This window comes from Dermacentor silvarum, chromosome 8 (genome assembly GCF_013339745.2).
Source record: "Dermacentor silvarum isolate Dsil-2018 chromosome 8, BIME_Dsil_1.4, whole genome shotgun sequence".
NCBI lineage: Eukaryota > Metazoa > Arthropoda > Arachnida > Ixodida > Ixodidae > Dermacentor > Dermacentor silvarum.
In genome coordinates this window covers 117582613-117593403 of record NC_051161.1, presented here as the reverse complement: position 1 = coordinate 117593403, position 10791 = coordinate 117582613, and the positions used below count along the sequence as shown (strand labels likewise).

Here is a 10791-nt window from a genome sequence, read left to right as displayed (position 1 = left end):
GCTCAGGAGCCAGCCGCTCTTTTCGCCACGGCTCCCTCGCTCTTCAAAAGATCCGGCTCGCTCCTGAGCGCTCAGGAGCCAGCCGCTCTTTTCGCCACGGCTCCCTCGCTCTTCAAAAGATCCGGCTCGCTCCTGAGCGCTCAGGAGCCCGCCGCTCTTTTCGCCACGGCTCCCTCGCTCTTCAAAAGATCCGGCTCGCTCCTGAGCGCTCAGGAGCCAGCCGCTCTTTTCGCCACGGCTCCCTCGCTCTTCAAAAGATCCGGCTTGCTCCTGAGCGCTCAGGAGCCAGCCGCTCTTTTCGCCACGGCTCCCTCGCTCTTCAAAAGATCCGGCTCGCTCCTGAGCGCTCAGGAGCCAGCCGCTCTTTTCGCCAAGGCTCTCTCGCTCTTCAAAAGATCCGGCTTGCTCCTGAGCGCTCAGGAGCCAGCCGCTCTTTTCGCCACGGCTCCCTCGCTCTTCAAAAGATCCGGCTCGCTCCTGAGCGCTCAGGAGCCCGCCGCTCTTTTCGCCACGGCTCCCTCGCTCTTCAAAAGATCCGGCTCGCTCCTGAGCGCTCAGGAGCCAGCCGCTCTTTTCGCCACGGCTCCCTCGCTCTTCAAAAGATCCGGCTCGCTCCTGAGCGCTCAGGAGCCAGCCGCTCTTTTCGCCACGGCTCCCTCGCTCTTCAAAAGATCCGGCTCGCTCCTGAGCGCTCAGGAGCCCGCCGCTCTTTTCGCCACGGCTCCCTCGCTCTTCAAAAGATCCGGCTTGCTCCTGAGCGCTCAGGAGCCAGCCGCTCTTTTCGCCACGGCTCCCTCGCTCTTCAAAAGATCCGGCTCGCTCCTGAGCGCTCAGGAGCGGGCTGCTCTTTTGAAGACTGAGGGAGCCGTGGTTCAGTAAGTGAGCGGCGGTTATTTAGGAGTGAGGAAGCTGGCTCTCTCTCGTTGAATGAGCCGTGCCGAACTGTTCCGTCAGAGCTGGGTCTTCTGCTGGGTTTCGATGTTTTATTGCGGTAGCAATTATATGGACACTTCCAGCGGATTTCTGCCGTCGGCGTCGCCGTCGTCGTCGCCGTCGCCGTGAGGTTCCGTATAGATAAAATCTTCGCCGCGCGCCGTATGCCCGAGCGGAAGCGTGCGGGGACGCACGCTGTCACGGAGAGCGAACGCACTCAATCTTCCACGCGCAAGCAAGGAAGCGAGAAGCGAGCGCCGGAGGGAGCGTAGGGGGGGGGGGGGGGGGGGGGGGGCGCATTTCTACTCTGCCAAAAACCGCGCTCGTCGCTCGCTCGCACGGTCTCTTATCTCCACACGGCTCTGACCTTTACATTCGCCGCTCAGTTTCCGTTGAAGCGATAGACCGCACGTACCTTCCCCGTTGCGGCGTATATGCGCTTGCTGCCAGCGTTTTGACAGTCGTTGTCTGCAGTCATTCAGTGTGATCTATTTATGTTTGTTTGTGCGCGCACACACCACAGTTAGTAATAGTCGGGCCACATTTTCCAACGCACGCTACACATGCAATGCTGCCCGGATCGGCAGTGCAGCGCTACAGGTGTGTCCCTTCGCACGCGCTGCCCACGGGCAGCGCTTCTCATCAACACCACCGTTTCACACGCGCCTTCTCGTGGTCGTCGAGTCTCTCTTCATGTCGGTCTACTTACGCCGCAGCACACCTGCTTACTTAATCAGCTCATGTTTACTACAATTCATATTGCTACCAAAGCCGCTCACCTTACTTCGTATGACATTGCTGTGTTGCTATCGCATTCATTGCTTCGCCCTTAGGGCGAAACTGTGACATTTTTTCGATTTCTGACCGACGAATGGTGGCCGGTGTGGGCCGACTCGCGCGACTGGTACTCGCTCGCAATGTGTGGTGTGCGCAGCAGTCCCCTTGGTTTTTTGTGCGTCTTATGGTGTGGCACCCGATGCCACCAAGGGGAGAAGTAAAGAAGTCTTAATTGGCAAAGGATGGCACCGTTCGTTGCCTGCTGCTGTTCGAACGATGTCGCACGACTCTCACCGATCGCACATCGTGCGCTGGTCCATTAACACTTCGAAGATGGTCTTCCGTGTCCTTAAAGCGCCCCTAAACCATCTCAGATATTTTTGAACATTTCAAGTAAACGTGCATCGAGTTCAGAATGCCGTCACGATCAACGATGCCAAACGCGGCAGCGCTACGCGCTGGGGGAGTGCCAAAAAAAATGCCGTGCTCCTCCCCTCGCCTTTCCGGTATCCCCAGCTGTCGTCACGATGTGAGCAGGGGGAATCTGGTGATGTCAACTGCGGAAACGATGTCCATTGGTTGAACAAGAACCTACGACTTCCGGTTAGTCTGATAGCAGGTACGCGCGCTTTCTGCTCTTCCTCGTCGTGTTGCTCGTTTGTGCGCCCTTGCGAATCGGTAATTACAGCCCGCAACGCAAGTGCCAAATCGCTCGCGTTCCAACACATTCGTGCTTAGCGGTCTGATTAGCTGCGCGAACAGAGTGCGACAGTGTTGGCCTTTCCAGACATGCGCGCAACACAGGGTCTATAGCGTTACGCTTCGCATAACACGGGCTGGCACCGCAGCGACAGCGGGTAGCCGAGAAGCGCTGAGTCATGTTATCGGCACCGTAACTCATCGCACGCCGTTTGCCATTCGCGGGCCGCCGTTCAACAGCGGTTTTTGTTCCCGAACGTCGAGATTTCCTTGCCGTACGTAGAGAGGATGAGACCGGGACTCATTTGTGTGGCAGATTCGCCGCCGCTGATCGCTCGACGGCGCCGATGTCGTCGCTAGGTCTTTTCTGGTTCCCTTCAAAGCTAAAACGGACGGCGCTTTGAAATGAAATACCGACGCTCACAAGCCGCAATATTTTCTTATTGCTGTTATCGCTCTTCGCAATACTTGTACACAAAGAACAAAAATACGCTGATATTAGCGGCGCCGTCGGCTGTGATGCGAGCACAGCCGAGCCCGTCGTCTCCCGGCTGCAGCTGATGTTTTCGTTGCCGGTGGCGGAGGCGCGCAGGTTCGCGGTCGTCGATTGGGCCATTGACGGTGCAGCGGGTGGGGCGCCGGCCGAACTGCCGTCTACTTTGGACACCTCTCGCGGGGCAGACGTTCTACGGCACTGGCGGACGGTTCGCCGTCGGTATATGTGCCGCTAGCAGGGGGGTGAATCTTCCTATACCTCCCATTGGTTCATTTATAGCAGACGCTCAGTCGACGCTAGCGCCAAAGCGCACTTCAGTTAGGCCCTAGCGGATGGATGACGGTACTACGGTGGCGAAAAAAAGAAAAAAAGAAAGAAAAGCGGTGCGATTTTTTTTACCCTCCCCCTTTCGCTATAGCACTTTTTTTCTTACTTTTTTATGATAACGTTGTTCCGTTCTTTTCTCCTTTCCCCCTTGACTTTCCTATTCCTCCTCGCAAGCCTCGCCTCACCCTCCCCTCATGCAACGCGCAATGCTCTTTTTTTATTTCTTTAGCTGTCCGCGGCGAGCTCTTTTTTTTTTCTCTCGCGGGTGTTATCAGACGCACCGCCGGACCGAAGCGCGCGCTCCGCGCTCCTCACCTGTCCGGCCGTGCCATTCGTGCATTCGTGCTGCGCGCTTGTGCGCAGTGGATTCTTTTTGCGTTTTCATGCACGCAGTGCCGTTCATTATTAGTATCAAGCAAGCATGTGCCCAAATTATATTAAAAATTAATTGCTCTTAAAACAACAGTTCTTTGGACTCACTTTATTGTGTTCATTTGCGAAAACCAGAATTGGAGCAGACAGTGCAACACACTATAGAATGCAACAAAACGTGGATGGTGTTCCATGTACGTACATGTAAAAACATTTATTGTAATTGATCTAATGGCCAATGCGCAGAATAGCTTCTCACGGGCTGCTTTTCGCTCGGTCCATAAAATCCACCTCCCTGAAGTGCACCGAGCATATTCTGCGGTTGCCGACCTTGTCTCTGGGCAAACCCATTAGGTCCATCCTTCCAGCGTAGGTTAAAAACGCTTCCATCCTGAAGAACAGTGAAGATCATAAATTATAACATCGCAGTTGGAACATACAAAACAGAACTCGTTTCGCATCACGGCAGAGTACTAGTTGAGATATGTTAACCTTAATTCCCAGAAACGCATTTTTAAACGATCGCGGCCAATTGGATAGAAATAAGTGCAAAGCGTACACCTACACACGTCTTCCTTGCGATACGTACAGGTGGTACTATATTTATCAGGAGCTTTATGTTCGCTGCTTGTTGGCATAACGATTTACTGCATCGTTGTGGTGTTTTCAAATCAGCCAACTTATGGTGTTGGGCTGCTGAGCACGAGGACGCGGGCTCGAATCCCGGCCACGGCGGCCGCATTTCGATGGGGGCGAAATGCGAAAACACCCGTGTACTTAGATTTAGGTGCACGTTAAAGAACCCCAGGTGGTCCAAATTTCCAGACTCCCCGACTACGGCGTGCCTCATAAACAGATCGTGGTTTTGGCACGTAAAACCCCATAATTTAATTTAAATCAGCCAACTGCTGCCTCACCATCGGACAGCCATGTACGACTGCGCACAATTACTATCACAAATAACAACCGGGAAGTAAACAGCACGGTGCTCACCTGTTGTCTTTAGGGATGCGGTAGAATTTCACGTCGCATGGCTCACTCCGTCTTCATGTGGTCCTACACCACGGAACCACACACGAACAGCTACAGCTGCGAGACGTGGCGGAAGAAAAGCCGAGAAACGTGCAACGGTAGGTTACCCCACGGACCACACTGCTAGCACGGAAGGCGAAAAACTGACCGTATAATGCCTGAAAAAATTTTCTGCCGTTTTGGCCGTTATCAGCACGGCCGACGACGAGCGCGGGCCGCGCCACCGATAGTTGAAGGCGGGAGAGAAACAACAAAGCTGAGACAGGGTTTACAAGAAAAAAAAGGAAAAGCGATTTTGGTTCCGCATGCATCTCATGGATGGCGCTGCAATTCGCGTGGACAAAAAACCAGCGGAGTTTCCGGGGCCTGCCGCTAGCGTGGACGAGACCGGAAGTATGCAGTGTTTTTAGAAGCGTGTTGGAGATGACGTATGTCACGTGACCTTTCGAGAAGCACTCGGCGAGGAGGGGAGAATACCAGCCGATGAGGAGAGTACCGAAGGAAAGAGCGAAACGAGCGAGGGCCGTTTTTCGGTCATCAAACGCGTGTAACTCCGCTATTACAGCACCATTTCGAAAAATTCTCGCGGCTACGCGTTCGTTGTAGACTCGTGCACAACTGCAACACCACAACTAAATTTCAACCTCTGGGTGGTTTAGGGGCCCTTTAACGACAAGAGGTGAACGTACAGTTTACGTCCTAGTCTTCATTTGTGCTAATTAGTGTAGTCATGAAAATGTCGCCCATGACATCCACTTCAGTGCCTTTTCTGAGCGTGTATCATTAGCACGTCAATAAAACGAGGCCAATTATCTGATGTGTTGTAATAGAACTTCATTTCTTTTTGTTTCTTTTTTGTCCCGGTGTATGATGGCATGATCGCCAGTATCGCGCGTGCACTCAAGAGGGAAAAAAACGAAAGGCACGTGCGGCAGTTTTGGGGATCTTTCGCATGATTTTTTATTGTACTTCAAGAAATGATTTCTACATTCATTTTGCATGGCGTTACAGCTTACTCATATTATAGTGAACGTACGTATGTGAATAAATGAATAAAGTTGAAATATAATGTACGATCATTTTGTGTTCTTTGTTTGACAAAAGTTGATTTTAAAGTACCACACAAACGGACAAGCTTCTCTAATGACGATGAAGTTACATACTGTTGTGTGGGACGCGAGCGTGGCTGGAAATCAGCAGACCGAAGCGAGTAGTGCGTCCCTGAAGAACAAGCAACACCTCACTTTTTTTTTTCCTAATCGTACAGCCTCTACGGCTCGGTTGCGCACCCTCGCACCACTTCCCTTTCCCGCACACAACGCGGTAAGATTTCACCGAGCCAAAGATGGGAAAGGGTGTCTGGCTGCTGCTGTGCGACCATAGAGAAAGAAATTCAACAAGAGGGGACACTCGGCAAAAACTGGCAACAGGAAACACGTCACCATACGTCACGCTATACTTTTGACACCGAACGTTAGCTGCCGCGAGCATCGAAAAAAAAAGAAAGTGAACTTAAGTTAACAGGCATTGATTTATTTTTTTAATTCTTTGCCGCGAAAACTACAACGTTTTGCGTATAAATGAACTTAAGCTTTGCAACTTATTTTCCTTGCCTTACCTAGCCACAGGTCAATGACGCACCAGATACATGCGTCATCCGCCAGACACTCCCCCGAAGCCAGCGAGGATGGTTGCGCGCTCGTTTGAGCGCTCGCGCGCGGCGACCCGTCTGTCTCATTCTTTTTTTTCTTTTTTATATGTAACCTGGTTTATTGGGCTCTCGGCGTATTCTTGCGTTCCTTCTGCACTGGGACAAGACACCACTGCACTATTGGACTACGGCAAGGTGAGAAATCTTGTTTCACAGTCTACGACGCAATTAGGCTTACAGCCCGGGACCGAGACTTAAGACGCAGTTAGCGAAAAACAGCTCGGCCATCCTGGCGCAGTTAATTTGAGTAAATAAATCGTGCTGAGACATATTTCCGACGCTTTCTAGGGGACTATTGTAACTTATTTCGGTTTTTGAGCCACACTGGCCGCACAGTGTGGCTCAAATGTCGCAGTTAGCGAGAACTCAGCCGTGGTGTGTAGTCTAGTGCATCTTGCTAGGAAAAGTTTGTGCCGCTATCTCTGACGCCAGACATTACTGAAAAGTAATTTCGTTACTTTCTGGGTACTTTTGAGGCACTCTGGCCGCACAGCGCGCTGTGACACAGTTAGCGATAAGCAGCTCGGCCGTGGTGATAAAGTTAGTTTGGCGTGTAATGAATCTTAGAGGGACAAGTCTGTGACGTTTTTTGTCGCTCCGCAACAACATATACTTTCTTTCGATACTCACGCCTGTTGAAAACGCGATGGGCGATTGCCAAGAGTGATAACATGGGGTGTGCTGCTGGCGGCGGCAGAACGCGCGAACGACGAACATATCAGAAACTTGTAATTCGAAAATTACGTCTTCTAAAGGACTGAAAAAAGGCATTGCACCCCCGCATTTGTCTTGAGAGCCTGTTGCGTCCGTCTCTGTGTATGTCGCGTACCGTCGCGAAGCCCGAGGCCAAGTTTTGGAAACGCGAAGTCGCTCGTGTATTTGTGCTGCCTAAGTGCAGGAAATAATGCCCGGAAATTGGGGAACGCTTGGAAATCAGATGTTTTCATATATATTTGGGATGAGTCGGGTATTTTCTACGCCATGTATGTAAAAGCGAATTGCTTTTGTTTGTAATGCCGCCCATTCACCGCTTTCGCACGTTTCGCCTCGCAGTATTCCTATGTGTAAATACCAAATGACTCATGCTTGTAACATGCTGTTACGTGCTTGCAAATGTAACATGCTTGTAATTTACTTATTTTTCAGCTGGTACCGTCCGGTGGAGCTTCATACAGGAACTACTGCCTTACCTGCTGGTGTCACAATGTTGGATGAGCGCACAAAAAGCGCGGAACGAGCTTTTATATAGAGAAAAATAAATATTTCCTCATTGCACAAAAGGTCTTGCGTGTACATTGTGAAATTGCACGTGGCACAGATTCGATGGGACTTTACGAGATCGTTGGCAATCATTTTTACTAAATAATAAACCGATTCTGCACGAAGAGCAAAAAAAGGAAAAAAAAAAAGGGGGGGGGGTGCGCAGCCGGCGTGCTAGCTTGCGTTCAAAATACGCGCGCCCGAAACCGGAAGTGATGCACGTGATCGAGACCGACCGCTTGGCACGCTGCAGTCAATTCGGCCGCTGGGCCCTATGGGAGTGTCCCCTCTTGTTGAATTCCTTTCTCTGTGGTGCGACCGTGAGGCCGCCACATCACTTCCCCTCCTAGTGAGTTAACGAACGTTCACAGGACGATTTAATTTGTTCACAATTCCATGCGACGGGGCGCCCTGGAGGCTCGTCCACTGCGTGTCCTTGTGACTTGGCGTGTTTGAACGAGTGGTGTCACAGGTGGCGTTGCATGTGAAACGGTGTTTGCATCTTCAATGTGCGCTGGCTTCAGCCGATCGAGTGATACCACTTCGCGACGACCGCGCACGTCGATAGTGAACTGCTTGTTACCTCGACGTAGCACTCGGAATGGCCCGTCATACGGTGGTTGGAGTGGCCGATGAACTGTGTCATGGCGCACAAACACGTGTGTGCACGAACCGAGTTCTGATGGTACAGTCAACCACAAAAGTTTGCGGACCACGCGAGCGCGTGGCCAAGAGCCTCGTCGCGACACTTCCGCTACGTCACCAGCGATCGACAGCAGCGCTACGTTGAAGACGCATCCCTCCTTAAATCTATGGCCTGTCTATTTTCGCACTGTGCGCAAATATTTTCTACCTATCTCTTTCATTGTCACGCGCTCTTTGTTAGCCAGGGCTACTTGCTTATATTTTGAGAGCAGAATATCAGTACAAGTAATCAGAAAGCGTATTCTTCGGCTGTTATCAGTTCTATTTTCGCGTAGCCACGCTGTTTTTTTTTTCGTGAGTGCGTGAGTGAGCGGTGAGGCAGCCATGGGACACAGATGCTTAGTCAGTAGGCAGAATTTTTCCGTTCCTCCCCCATCGCTAAGTGACAGTAGCGGCCGGGATTTGATCGCCTGCGCCCAGGTTTTGCTGCGCAAAGCCCGAACCACCGCGCTGCTATAGTGGTTACATTTAGAAAAATAAGAAATAATCGGGTGCGAGGACTCTTTTTATAACCCTTTGCGACACGGCGTCCTCGTTTGGGGACTCGAACTTCGGAGGCGCGTCCCACGCCACGTGTTTCTTCAAATGACCTAAAACTCAGTGTGCACATTCGTGTCCGCTTCCTGATGGGACAACTAGCGGTCAGTTAACTTCATTGTCCTGCGTATTGCTGCAGATGATCACTTTGCTGGAGACACTTCCATGTTAGACTGCACGTGGCGCGTTCCAAGACCAACGTCAAGAGTATTTTTTTTCTCCGGTCGACACGAATACAACCGAAAAAGCAAGTGTGCATGCGTTTCGGGCCTAATAGTTGATGCTTTTTATGCAAGCATTGAAGCTGACGGATTTCAGAATAATTAGATAATGAGTTATACGCTAATTAATTTTTTTTTACTGAAACTCGCACAAAACAGCACATTGCTTCGTCTTCTTTCTTGGAATGTAATAGTGAGCGTCTTGAAATGATGCCATGCGCATTTGACGCATTTGCAGACAGTGCATCATAATTCGTGTCTGAAGGGGATGAATTTATTCACAAGACATTTACAGAAGTGTCATGAAACATAGGTCTCTCAATGATCTAGTAGGAAGTGAAATGTCCGCCGTTTTCTAGCACCTTATTGATGCGTGTGGGCATCGACTCGTACAAAGATTCAGTAATCTCCGGTCGACCGCGCAGGCTTTCCCATTCTTGTGCGATCGCTTGCCACAGCGTATCGGCCGTGCGGCCGCGGTTGGCTCGTGTGGACAGCCGTTTCTTCAACATGCCCCAGACATTTTCTATGGGATTCAAGTCGGCGCCACATGGAGGCCATTCAAGCTGGCAAACAGCATGTTCTTCTAGCAATGACTGGACGATACGTGCTTTATGGATCGGGCTGCGGTCGTGTTGAAAAAAATAGCAGCCGTCGCTGAAGGGACCGTCCAGCGCATACGGAACGAGGTGTCTAGTGATGACGTCGCAGTACCGTGACGCAGTGAAGGGCCCTTCCAGACGCACAAGGGGACCAAGGCCATCTTTGCTGATTGCTCCCCACACACTCACGGAACACCGTCCACTGGATAGAACACTGTGTGTAATTAGGCAGATATCTGCAAGAAATAGCATACAATTGGGTTCCAGCGGCGCGTCTAAAAATGTTGTGATTCCTCTTCGTATGAACTTTACAATGCTGTTATAGAGTTGCAATAGAAAACGTGCAAACATCATTAGATAGTACTGAAAGACCCACTGGCAGCTTTTAATTAGCTTCAGAGTAAGTAGTACTATGAAACAATCGTTAATGTTTTCAACATAATACCACTACAGAAAAATCTCGTAATGTACAAAAGCTCATTTTACGTGAAACATGTTGTGATGCAGAATTAGCTTCGTGAATTAACTGCCAATACACTGTAAACACACCTGCAGTTTAGTGGACGCCAAACCCGCTTCCGTTGGTCCCAGCGCGTGGAAAAAGTTGACTCGTCGCTAAAGATGACATCGCCCCATTTCTCTGTTGTCCAATCTTTCATTGCTGTAGCGAACATGAGTCGTTCTTGTAGCTGGCTGTCTGAGAGGCAGGGCTTCTGTGCTGCTACGAAAGACTGCAGGCCAAGCTCACTCAGCCTTCTTCTTACAGTCTCAGACGATACCATGAGCGAGAGCGCTTCTCGGATATCCTCTGCACTTTGAAAAGGATCAGCCACGATGGCGGCCGTAATCAGGCGGTCCTCTTCCTCAGTCGTGGCCCTTGGACGCCCACTGCGCTCCATATCTGTGAATCTGTCATCGTCGCGGAAAGCTTGAATAATCCTATTCACGGCAGTCCGGCTCCTGTTGGTTCGGCGACAGATTTCGCGCTGAGGTATTCCCTCTATAAATAAACGCACAATGTGCCTTCTTTCGTCAAGTGGAACACGCAGCGGCATCTTTCCAAATAGGCAATCACCACGTGGCCTGAAGCAAGTCTACTACGTTTTCAGCGACTGATGC

The 10791-nt window shown here is 50.8% G+C and overlaps 1 long non-coding RNA gene across 1 annotated transcript; it reads left to right on the top strand.

Annotated features, from left to right (window-relative positions):
• Positions 1–6315: 6315 nt before the first annotated feature.
• LOC125947599 (uncharacterized) lies at positions 6316–7627 on the top strand. Its single transcript, XR_007468429.1, has 2 exons — positions 6316–6482; positions 7494–7627. It is a non-coding gene; the product is annotated as an uncharacterized LOC125947599 (long non-coding RNA).
• Positions 7628–10791: the final 3164 nt, after the last annotated feature.